An 11,359-nucleotide genomic window follows, 5' to 3' on the forward strand; every position below is an offset into this window, starting at 1 on the left:
TCAGGCAGTAACCCCTGGCTGTACCAGGAGAGGGAGAGAAAACATTTGATTCTTTGACTTCCAGAATGGAAGGCAGGTACCTGGATTTATCACCCTTCCATAAGGACACATGACTGGCAAGTGTAAAACAAGTTCAGGGAGCTATTAAGAAGGAGAATTTGATCCTGAGGTAAAAAAAAAAAAAAAAAAGAAAAGATAGAGAAAAAGAAAAAGAAAAGGAAGGAAGGAAGGAGGAAAGAAAGAAAGAAAGAAAGAAAGAAAGAAAGAAAGAAAGAAAGAAAGAAAGAAAAAATGTTATATTGGCGGGCTATAAAATCACGTAATTCTTAGAATTACTTAGATATTGTGCAAGTGATATTGTGCAACTAAAACTGATAGCACTTATTCTGTAGTTACTCTGCATATGCTTCTTTGGAATCAAGGAATGCTATTTAAATTTAGGTATGACCAGTTACCTTATTTATATTTATAGTGCCTAGAAGTACTACGGCAATCCAGGGCTAGCGACTGTGTTCATTTCTAGTCACAGACAATGTGATAGCTAAATAGTAGCCCTGGAGAGATGTCCACATCCTAATCTCTGGAACCAGTAAATGTTATCCTACATGACAATTTGCAGATGTGATTAAGTTAAGGATCTTGAGATGGGAAGGTCATCCTGTATTACCCTGATGGGCCAGATGTAATCACAAGGGCCCTTATGAGGGGGAAACAAGAAAGTCAAAGGCGAAAGAAAAAGATGGGATGATGGGAGCAGAGGTGGTTGACTGCTGCACTTGGAAGATGGAGGAAGCCGCCATGAGCAATGGAATATATAGTCTCTAGAAGCTAGAAAAGGTAAAGAAATGATTCTCCCCTAGAGCCTCCAGAAAGGATGTCAGTCTGCTAAGATCTCGATTTTAGCCCAGTTAAATTGATTTCAGACTTCTGATCTCCAGAACTGTAAAATAATAAATGCATGTTGCTTTAAGCCACTGAGTTTCTAGTGGTCAGTAAGAGCCGCCACCACAGGGAACGAAGACCGACAGCACCCTCTCTGAAGCATATTGGCGGTAGTAGGCACATGTGAGAGCCCTAACTGTACAAGAAACACACAGACCTACTTTTGGGGTAGATAACTTAAAGGAGGCTAAGTCAGTGATATGTTGGTAAGAACAGAACATTAGAAACAATGGACAGACAGGGTTACCATTCAGAAGTTTCCATGTCTTTGGTTAAATCAAAATGGGTGTGTTCCTCCTGGACCACAACATGGTCAAACAGGTAACATTCCATTAAAATGAAGTAGAGTTATTAAAGAAAATAAACTGGAAGGGAGACTGAATGGTAAGTGTGAAAGACATACAAGTTTCTTCTGCATTAATAAAGCGTTCTCATTCATTCGCATGGTTTTAAGTAATGCTTAAATGGTGATCTCAGATCTGTATCTTCAGCCTAGACCTCTGGGTTAAGTTTCATATTTGTGAATCCAAAGACAAATCCACCTGAAACTTCCACTGGTATCCCAAACTCAATAATTCTAAAGTAAATGTTCTGCCTTTTCCCTCCATTCAAATTTTCTTTCTTTTCCTGTTATACTATATGGGTTCATGGCATTGTGATCCACCAAGGCACCAACAGGAGACACCTGCAAGTCATGCTGGACTTCTGTGCTCACCCATCACTTCTCAGGCATCACCAAATACTCTTGGCTCCTCTTACCATCTGAATTCACCTTGAATCCTTCCTACATTTCCATTTCTATTACATATCCCCATCAGACTTTTGTCATCTCACCTCTGGGTTATTATCCTCCTAATTTCTTTCCTACACCCCACCCTGCTGTCTTTCCTGCTCTTCATTGTAACAAAAATGGTCTTCTTTTTTTTTAAAAAAAGATTTTATTTATTTATTTGCCAGAGAGAGACCCAGCAAGAGAGGGAACACAAGCAGGGGGAGTGGGAGAGGGAGAAGCCGGCTCCCACTGAGCAGGGAGCCCGATGCGGGGCTCGATGCGGGGCTCGATCCCAGGACCCTGGGATCATGACCTGAGCTGAAGACAGACGCTTAATGACTGAGCCACCCAGGCGCCCCACAAAAATGGTCTTCTAAAAACATAACTCCAACCATGTTACTCCAGTGCTCTACCTACAGTTTAGCTCCTTATACAGTTATAAAATTTAGCTTCTTATAATAACAGATAAAGCTCTCCATAAACTTGCTTTTATCTATTTTTTTAACATTTTTTATTATGATAAAATATACATAATGAAAAATTTACCATTTTAATTGTACAATTCAGTGGCAGTAAGTACATTCACATTGTAGTGCAACTGTCAAGACTATGCATCTCCAGAATTCTTACACCACTCAATGAGGTCCTTCTGTTCTCATGGAGCTTAGGGCCTGGCTTGGTGGCACATGGAAACGTTCTGGTTCTCCAAGTGTGAAACCTCTCCAAAAGGACCAAAAGACTGTCCTCTTGGGTCTTTATGAAGGCTTTATTTCTTCAGCCTTTACTCCATGATTTATAATTATGTTTCAGTAAATCAGACTCTGCTTATGATGCCATTCATGTAACACACTCTGGAGTATACCTGTATTTTTCTCATACTATACTCTCTGTCTTGAATGCCCTCTCTCTGCTCTTGCTGGCTAATATTTATTTCTCCTTCAACATTGGCTTCAGTGTTCCTCATGCCTGAATCATTAGGTTGGATTAACTGTTGCCAATGCTCACAGTACCTACTACTCTCTTGGATTTTACCACATTATATTAAAAGTTTTAAGTTATCTGCATTGTATTTTTGAGACTGTAGTTATCCCTATTTGGATCCCCTTACCTAGCATAATACTTGCCTCTCAATAGAAAATCAATACATATTTGTGGGACTGAATTAACCCGAATTGCTTTGAGAATGTTTTGTGATGTCAGTATATATGTTAATAAAATTTAGTAGAAGCCTATGTGTGATATAATATAACCTGTAGCCAAGTTTTAAAACCCATCATTCATCAAGTTTAAAAAATGGAAAGCTTTCTTTTTCATGCTAAACAACAACAAAAAATACTGAGGAGAGATATATGAAGACATCATGCCTATTTTCCTTTTTAATATGGTGAAATAAAAGTCTTGTTTTTCTCAAATGCTTTTCAATGAACATTTTTGCATTATACTTTATTTAACTTTTGTATTAAAGATATAAATGCTGGAATTACAATTTCTTTAACTTCTGCCCCAAACCTTCTTTTGTTTTTGTTCACAAATTAAACACTATCTCCTCTTCTTGTCACCTCCCCCACACCCCCACCCTCACCCATTGCAATGTGGTGTGAGCAATGTGCACTGCAATGTGACTTTGTTCAGGTAAAGGTGGCCTAATTTTCCCAAGAAAAGACCCTCTGCAGGTCCCTTTCCTTGATCTCTAATTACAATGTTATGCTGCGAATAACTGATTTTTCAAATTTCCCACTAGAAACTTCCATTACTTTACTGTTTCCAGGTTTTCCTTCTAGCTCTCTGCCCCCAAGCTTTCTTAGCACCTCTCCTAAGTTGCAATTATCATGCCCCCAAGATGGTAGCTGAGGCCCTGGGGAGGGCAAAATCTCTGAAGAGAAAGGGCCCTCGGTCAGAACTCTGGAGGGTCTCTGCTATACACATGGGTAAAGACAGAAAAGTCCAACATGACTGTGGAAGGAAACCCAGAGAAACAGTGCTATGCAGAAGTTCCATGGAAACCAAAGGATGAAAAAATTTTAGAAGCTAGGACTGTTGGATGCTGAATTTCAAACTAGCATTTCTACACACATAACATGTCCACCTGCAAGAAATGTATAGATCTCACAAATTCAGTAGATGCAAACCAAATGGGCCATCTTCCATCCGGCGTTAGCACTTTTCCACACAGCCTTCCCACTGACGATCCCTTCCACCGTGTACCCAGATACTGAAGCCAGAAATATAGAAGGCACTCTGAGACTCTTCCTCCCACCTTATCCACTACATCCAATTAGTCATCAAGTTTTATCAAATTCCTAAAACAATAAGCTATCTATTTCACTGTACAGCTGAAAATTTTTCAGAACATTCTCCTGACCTTTAAGATACTAAAACTTCACGTAGAGCATGCAAAGCCCTTCATAATCTGATTCTTCATTAAATTGTCAAAATAATTCATTTGAGTAGGGTGACTTTTCACATTCTGGATTAAAAATGTTTTTAAAATAATTTTAACAGGTTGGAAATAACTCATAGTTAAAAATAAATATAAATGAATCTTAAAACAAGAAATAACAAAGAAGTACATATGTTTACCCATATATAGTAAGGACTGCTAATAGTACCTGACCCTGGGCCAACTACATATCAGCATAAGAGTAAATGGGAGAAAAAGAATTAGAATACCCTGATAACAAAAAATAAATGAATGTATTACTGTATACATTTTGAGAAAAAAACTCCAGTTTTTTTTGTCTAGAAGTATTATATTTAAGAGTTCCTTTTAAAACAATCCCATTCACAATAGCATCAAAAAGAATAAAATATTTAAGAATAAATTTAACCAAAAAGTTGAAAGATCTATACACTGAAAACTATAAAACATTGATAAAAAAATTGAACAAAATACAAATAAATGAAAGATATTCCATGCTCATGGATTGGAAAAATTAATATTGTTAAAATGTCCATAGTACCCCAAACAATTTACATATTCAATGTCATGCCTATCAAAATTCCAACAGAATTTTTCCCATAAATAGAAAAAAAATTCTAAACTTTGTATGGAAACACAAAAGATCCTGAATAGCCAAAGCAATCTTGAGAAAGAACAGAGAGGCATCATACTTCCTGATTTCACACTCTATTACAAAGCTATAGTAATAAAAAAATGTATGGTACTGGCATAAAGACAGATGTATGGATCAGTGGGACAGAAATAAACCCACACATTATGGTAAACTCATCCTTGACCAAGGTGCCAATAATACACAATGGAGAAAAGATAGTCTCTTCAATGAACAGTGCTGGAAAAACTGGACAGCTACATGGAAAAGAATGAAACTGGACCAGTATCAAACCACACACAAAAATCAACTCAAAATGGATTAAAGACTTCAACGTTAAGTCTGAAACTGTAAAACCCAGAAGAAAACATAGGAGGTAAGCTGACATTGGACTTAGGAGTGATTTTTTTGATTTGACACCAAAAGTAAAGGCAACAAAAGCAAAAAACAAGTGAGGTGATATCAAACTAAAAAGCTTCCATGCAGCAAAGGAAACCATCAACAAGTTGAAAAGACAACCTATGAAATGGGAGAAAATATTTGCAAATCACCTATCCGATAAGGGGTTAATAACCAATATATACAAGGAATTCATATGGTTATGGATAAAGGAATCCCTTTTACACTGTTGTAGGAATGCAAATTGCTACAGCTACTAAGGAAAACAGTATGGAGGACCCTCAAGAAATTAAAAGCAGACATGGGGGGCAGAGCAAGATGGCAGAGGAGTAGGAGACCTGGATTTCGTCTCCTCTCAGGAATTCAGCTGGATAGGGATCAAACCATTCTGAACACCTACAAACTCAACAGGAGATCGAAGAAAAGAATAGCAACAACTCTCTGAACAGAAAAGCGACCACTTTCTGGAAGGTAGGACGTGCGGAGAAGTGAATCTGAGGCGATATTCGGGAGGATAGACGGCGGGGGAGGGGCCTCTGTCAGCCGCTTCTGGCAAGTGATAGAGCCGCAGAGCACAAAATCGGAACTTTTAGAAGTCTACCCCGCTGAGGGACGTCACTCCGGTGGCTAACTGGGGGGTGGAACCCTCATGGGACAGTGTGGTCTCAGGACCCTCGGGGTCACAGAAAAACCGGGGGTGCCTGAGTGCGGCAGAGCTCCCAGGGATTGGAGCGGGGAAGCTGGCTGCAGAGACAGAGCCCAGGCGCGGGCTCTCAGCTCGGGGTTGCCATAAACCGTGATCCGTGGCACAGTCGGGCCACTGCTCCTCAAGCAGGGACCCAACAAGCGGCAGATCCAGGGAGATTCCCCTTCCTCCCCTGGGAGGAGCAGTGCAGGAGCGCACCACAGGGATCTGCTGGGTTTGGAGACTCCACACCGGGTCGGGTGCCAGAGATAGAAACGCGCGGTCACAGGCCTGGTGAGCATGGAGTGCGGCCGGAGACCGGGGAGACGGGAGTGACTGACTGCTTTTCTCTGGGGGCTCGCTGAGGAGCGGGGCCCCGAGTTCTCGGCTCCTCCGAGGCGGAGATTGGGAGGCCGCCATTTTCACTCTCAGCCTCCAAAGCTGTACAGAAAGCTTGCAGGGAACAAAAGCTCCGGAGAGCAAACCCGAGCAGATTACTTAGCCTGGAACCGGCAAGGGCGGGGCAATTCCGCCTCCGGGCAAAGACATTGGGGAACCACGGCAACAGGCCCCTCCCCCAGAAGATCCACGAGAACAGCCAGCCAAGACCAAGTCTACCGATCAATGAGAACGGCAGAACTCCAGCGCTAGGGGAATACTGCACATAGAATTCATGGCTTTTTTACCATGATTCTTTAGTCTTTCAAAGTTAATTTTTTTTTTAACTGTCTTTTTCCTTTTTTTTTTTTTGAATTTTTCTTTTTCCCTTTTTCAACCAACATCTTATCAATCCCTTTTTTAAAAAACATTTTTATTTTTCATTTTTAGAGTCATATGCTATCCCTTCATAGTAGTTACCCGTATTTTTGGCATATATATATAAGTTGTTCTCTCTTTAAAATTTTGAGATAGTTTCTTCTAACAGATCAAAATATACCCTAAATCTCTAGTGTATGGTTTTTTTCTACTCCCCTGCCTGATCACATTCTCTCCCTTTTTTTTTTCTTTTTTTTTTAAATCCTCTTCTTTCTTTTTTCAAACAACTTCTTATCAATTCCTCTTATAAAATTTTTTATAATTTCCATCTTTACAGTCATATTCCATCCCTTCATCATATCAACCCTTATTTTTGTACATATATAAGTTTTTCTTTCTTTAAAATTTTGGGAGGCACTTTCTACTAACAGACCAAAATACACCCAAAATCTAGTGTGTGGCACTGATCTATAAGTTTTTCTTTCTTTAAAATTTTGGGAGGCACTTTCTACTAACAGACCAAAATACACCCAAAATCTAGTGTGTGGCAGCCTGATCATATTTAATCACATTCTGTTTTTGTTTTGTTTTGTTTTGTTCTGTTTTTGTTTGTTTTTATCTTTATTTTTTTCTTTTTCTTTTTTTTTTTTTCTTTTTCTTTTTTCTCTCTTTCCCTTTCTTTTCCCACTGCTTCAGGTCTTTTCTGATTTGTTTAGAGTATATTTTCTGGGGACGTTGTTACCCTGCTAGCATTTTGTTCTCTCATTAATCTATTCTCCTCTGCACAAAATGACAAGACGGAAAAAATCACCTCAACAAAAAGAACAAGAGGTAGTACCGACTGCCAGGGACCTACTCAATACGGACATTAGTACGATGTCAGATCTAGAGTTCAGAATCATCACTTTAAAGATACTAGCTGGGCTTGAAAAAAGCATGGGACTTATTAGAGAAACCCTTTCTGGAGAAGTAAAAGAACTAAAATCTAAGCAAGTCGAAATCAAAAAGGCTATTAATGAGGTGCAATCAAATATGGGGACACTAACTGCTAGGATAAATGAGGCAGAAGAGAGAATCAGTGATATAGAACACCAAATGATGGAAAATAAAGAACCTGAGAAAAAGAGAGATCAACAACTACTGGATCACGAGGGCAGAATTCGAGAGATAAGCGATACCATAAGACGAAACAACATTAGAATAATTGGGATCCCAGAAGAAGAAGAAAGAGAGAGAGGTGCAGAAGGTATAATGGAGCAAATTATAGAAGAGAACTTCCCTAATTTGGGGAAGGAAACAGGCATCAAAATCCAGGAAGCACAGAGAACCCCTCTCAAAATCAATAAAAATAGGTCAACACCCCGACATCTAATAGTAAAACTTACGAGTCTCAGAGACAAAGAGAAAATCCTGAAAGCAGCTCGGGAGAAGAGATATGTAACCTACAATGGTAGAAACATTAGATTGGCAACAGACCTATCCACAGAGACCTGGCAGGCCAGAAAGGACTGGCAGGATCTATTCAGAGCACTAAATGAGAAAAATATGCAGCCAAAAATACTATATCCACCTAGGCTGTCATTGAAAATAGAAGGAGAGATAAAAAGCTTCCAGGACAAACAAAAACTAAAGGAATTTGCAAACACGAAACCAGCCCTACAAGAAATATTGAAAGGGGTCCTCTAAGCAAAGAGAGACCCTAAAAGCAACATAGACCAGAAAGGAACACAGACAATATACAGTAACAGTCACCTTATAGATAATACAATGGCACTAAATTCCTATCTTTCAATAGTTACCCTGAACGTAAATGGGCTAAATGCCCCAATCAAAAGACACAGGCTATCAGATTGGATTAAAAAACAAGACCCATCGATATGCTGTCTGCAAGAGACTCATTTTAGAACCAAAGACACCCCCAGATTTAAAGTGAGGTGGTGGAAAACCATTTACCATGCTGATGGACACCAAAAGAAAGCTGGGGTGGCAATCCTTATATCAGACAAATTACATTTTAAACCAAAGACTGTAATAAGAGATGAGGAAGGACACTATATCCTACTTAAAGGGTCTATCCAACAAGAAGATCTAACAATTGTAAATATCTATGCCCCTACCATGGGAGCAGCCAATTATATAAGCCAATTAATAACAAAAGCAAAGAAACACATCGACAATAATACAATAATAGTGGGGGACTTTAACACCCCCCTCACTGAAATGGACAGATCGTCTAAGCAAAAGATCAACAAGGAAATAAAGACTTTAAATGACACACTGGACCAAATGGACTTCACAGATCTACTCAGAACATTCCATCCCAAAGCAACAGAATACACATTCTTCTCTAGTGCCCATGGAACATTCTCCAGAATAGATCACATCCTAAGTCATAAATCAGGTCTCAACCGGTACCAAAAAATTGGGATCATTCCCTGCCTATTTTCAGACCACAATGCTTTGAAACTAGAACTCAATCACAAGAGGAAAGTCGGAAAGAACTCAAATACATGGAGGCTAAAGAGCATCCTATTAAAGAATGAATGGGTCAACCAGGAAATTAAAGAAGAATTAAAAAAATTCATGGAAACCAATGAAAATGAAAACACAACTATTCAAAATCTTTGGGATGCAGCAAAGGCAGTCCTAAGAGGAAAGTATATAGCAATACAAGCCTTTCTCAAGAAACAAGAAAGGTCTCAAGTACACAACCTAACCCTACACCTAAAGGAGCTGGAGAAAGAACAGCAAATAAAGCCTAAACCCAGCAAGAGAAGAGAAATAATAAAGATCAGAGCAGAAATCAATGAAATAGAAACTGAAAGAACAGTAGAACAGATCAACAAAACTCGGAGCTGGTTCTTTGAAAGAATTAACAAGATTGATAAACCTCTGGCCAGACTTATCAAAAAGAAAAGAGAAATGACCCAAATCAACAAAATCATGAATGAAAGAGGAGAGATCACAACCAACACCAAAGAAATACAAACAATTATAAGAACACTTTATGAGCAACTCTATGCCAGCAAATTAGATAACCTGGAAGAAATGGATGCATTCCTAGAGATGTATCAACTACCAAAACTGAACCAGGAAGAAATAGAAAACCTGAACAGACCTATAACCACTAAGGAAATTGAAGGAGTCATCAAAAATCTCCCAAAACACAAAAGCCCAGGGCCAGATGGCTTCCCAGCGGAATTGTACCAAACATTTAAAGAAGAATTAATACCTATTCTTCTGAAACTGTTCCAAAAAATAGAAATGGAAGGAAAACTTCCAAACTCATTTTATGAGGCCACCATTACCTTGATCCCCAAACCAGACAAAGACCCCATCAAAACGGAGAATTACAGACCAATATCCCTGATGAACATGGATGCAAAAATTCTCACCAAAATACTAGCCAATAGGATCCAAGAGTACATTAAAAGGATTATTCACCATGACCAAGTGGGATTTATCCCTGGGCTGCAAGTTTGGTTCAACATCCGCAAATCAATCAACGTGATACAATACATTAACAAAAGAAAGAACAAGAATCATATGATCCTCCCAATAGATGCAGAAAAAGCATTTGACCAAGTACAGCAACCTTTCTTGATCAAAACTCTTCAGAGTATAGGGCTAGAGGGTACATACCTCAATATCATAAAAGCCATCTATGAAAAACCCACAGCGAGTATCATTCTCAATGGGGAAAAACTGAGAGCTTTCCCCCTAAGGTCAGGAACGCAGCAGGGATGTCCACTATCACCACTGCTATTCAACATAGTATTGGAAGTCCTAGCCACAGCAATCAGACAACAAAAAGAAATCAAAGGCATCCAAATCGGCAAAGAAGAAGTCAAACTCTCACTCTTTGCAGATGATGATACTTTATGTGGAAAACCCCAAAGACTCCACCCCAAAACTGCTAGAACTCATACAGGAATTCAGTAAAGTGGCAGGATATAAAATCAATGCACAGAAGTCAGTGGCATTCCTATACACCAACAACAAGACAGAAGAAAGAGAAATTAAGGAGTCGATCCCATTTACAATTGCACCCAAAACCATAAGATACCTAGGAATAAATCTAACCAAAGAGGCAAAGGATCTGTACGCAGAAAACTATAAAATACTCATGAAAGAAATTGAGGAAGGCACAAAGAAATGGAAAAACGTTCCATGCTCATGGATTGGAAGAACAAATATTGTGAAGATGTCAATGCTACCTAGAGCAATCTACACATTCAATGCAATCCCCATCAAATACCATCCACTTTTTTCAAAGAAATGGAACAAAGAATCTTAAAATTTGTATGGAACCAGAAAAGACCCCGCATAGCCAGAGGAATGTTGAAAAAGAAAAGCAAAGCTGGCGGCATCACAATTCCAGACTTCCAGCTCTATTACAAAGCTGTCATCATCAAGACAGTATGGTACTGGCACAAAAACAGGCACATAGATCAATGGAACAGAATAGAGAGCCCAGAAATGGACCCTCAACTCTATGGTCAACTAATCTTTGACAAAGTAGGAAAGAATGTCCAATGGCAAAAAGACAGTCTCTTCAACAAATGGTGTTGGGAAAATTGGATAGCCACATGCAGAAGAATGAAACTGGACCATTTCCTTACACCACACACAAAAATAGACTCCAAATGGTTGAACGACCTCGATGTGAGACAGGAGTCCATCAAAATCCTAAAGGAGAACACAGGCAGCAACCTCTTCGACCTCAGCCGCAGCAACTTCTTCCTAGAAACGTCG

This window comes from Halichoerus grypus, chromosome 13 (assembly GCF_964656455.1).
Source record: "Halichoerus grypus chromosome 13, mHalGry1.hap1.1, whole genome shotgun sequence".
NCBI lineage: Eukaryota > Metazoa > Chordata > Mammalia > Carnivora > Phocidae > Halichoerus > Halichoerus grypus.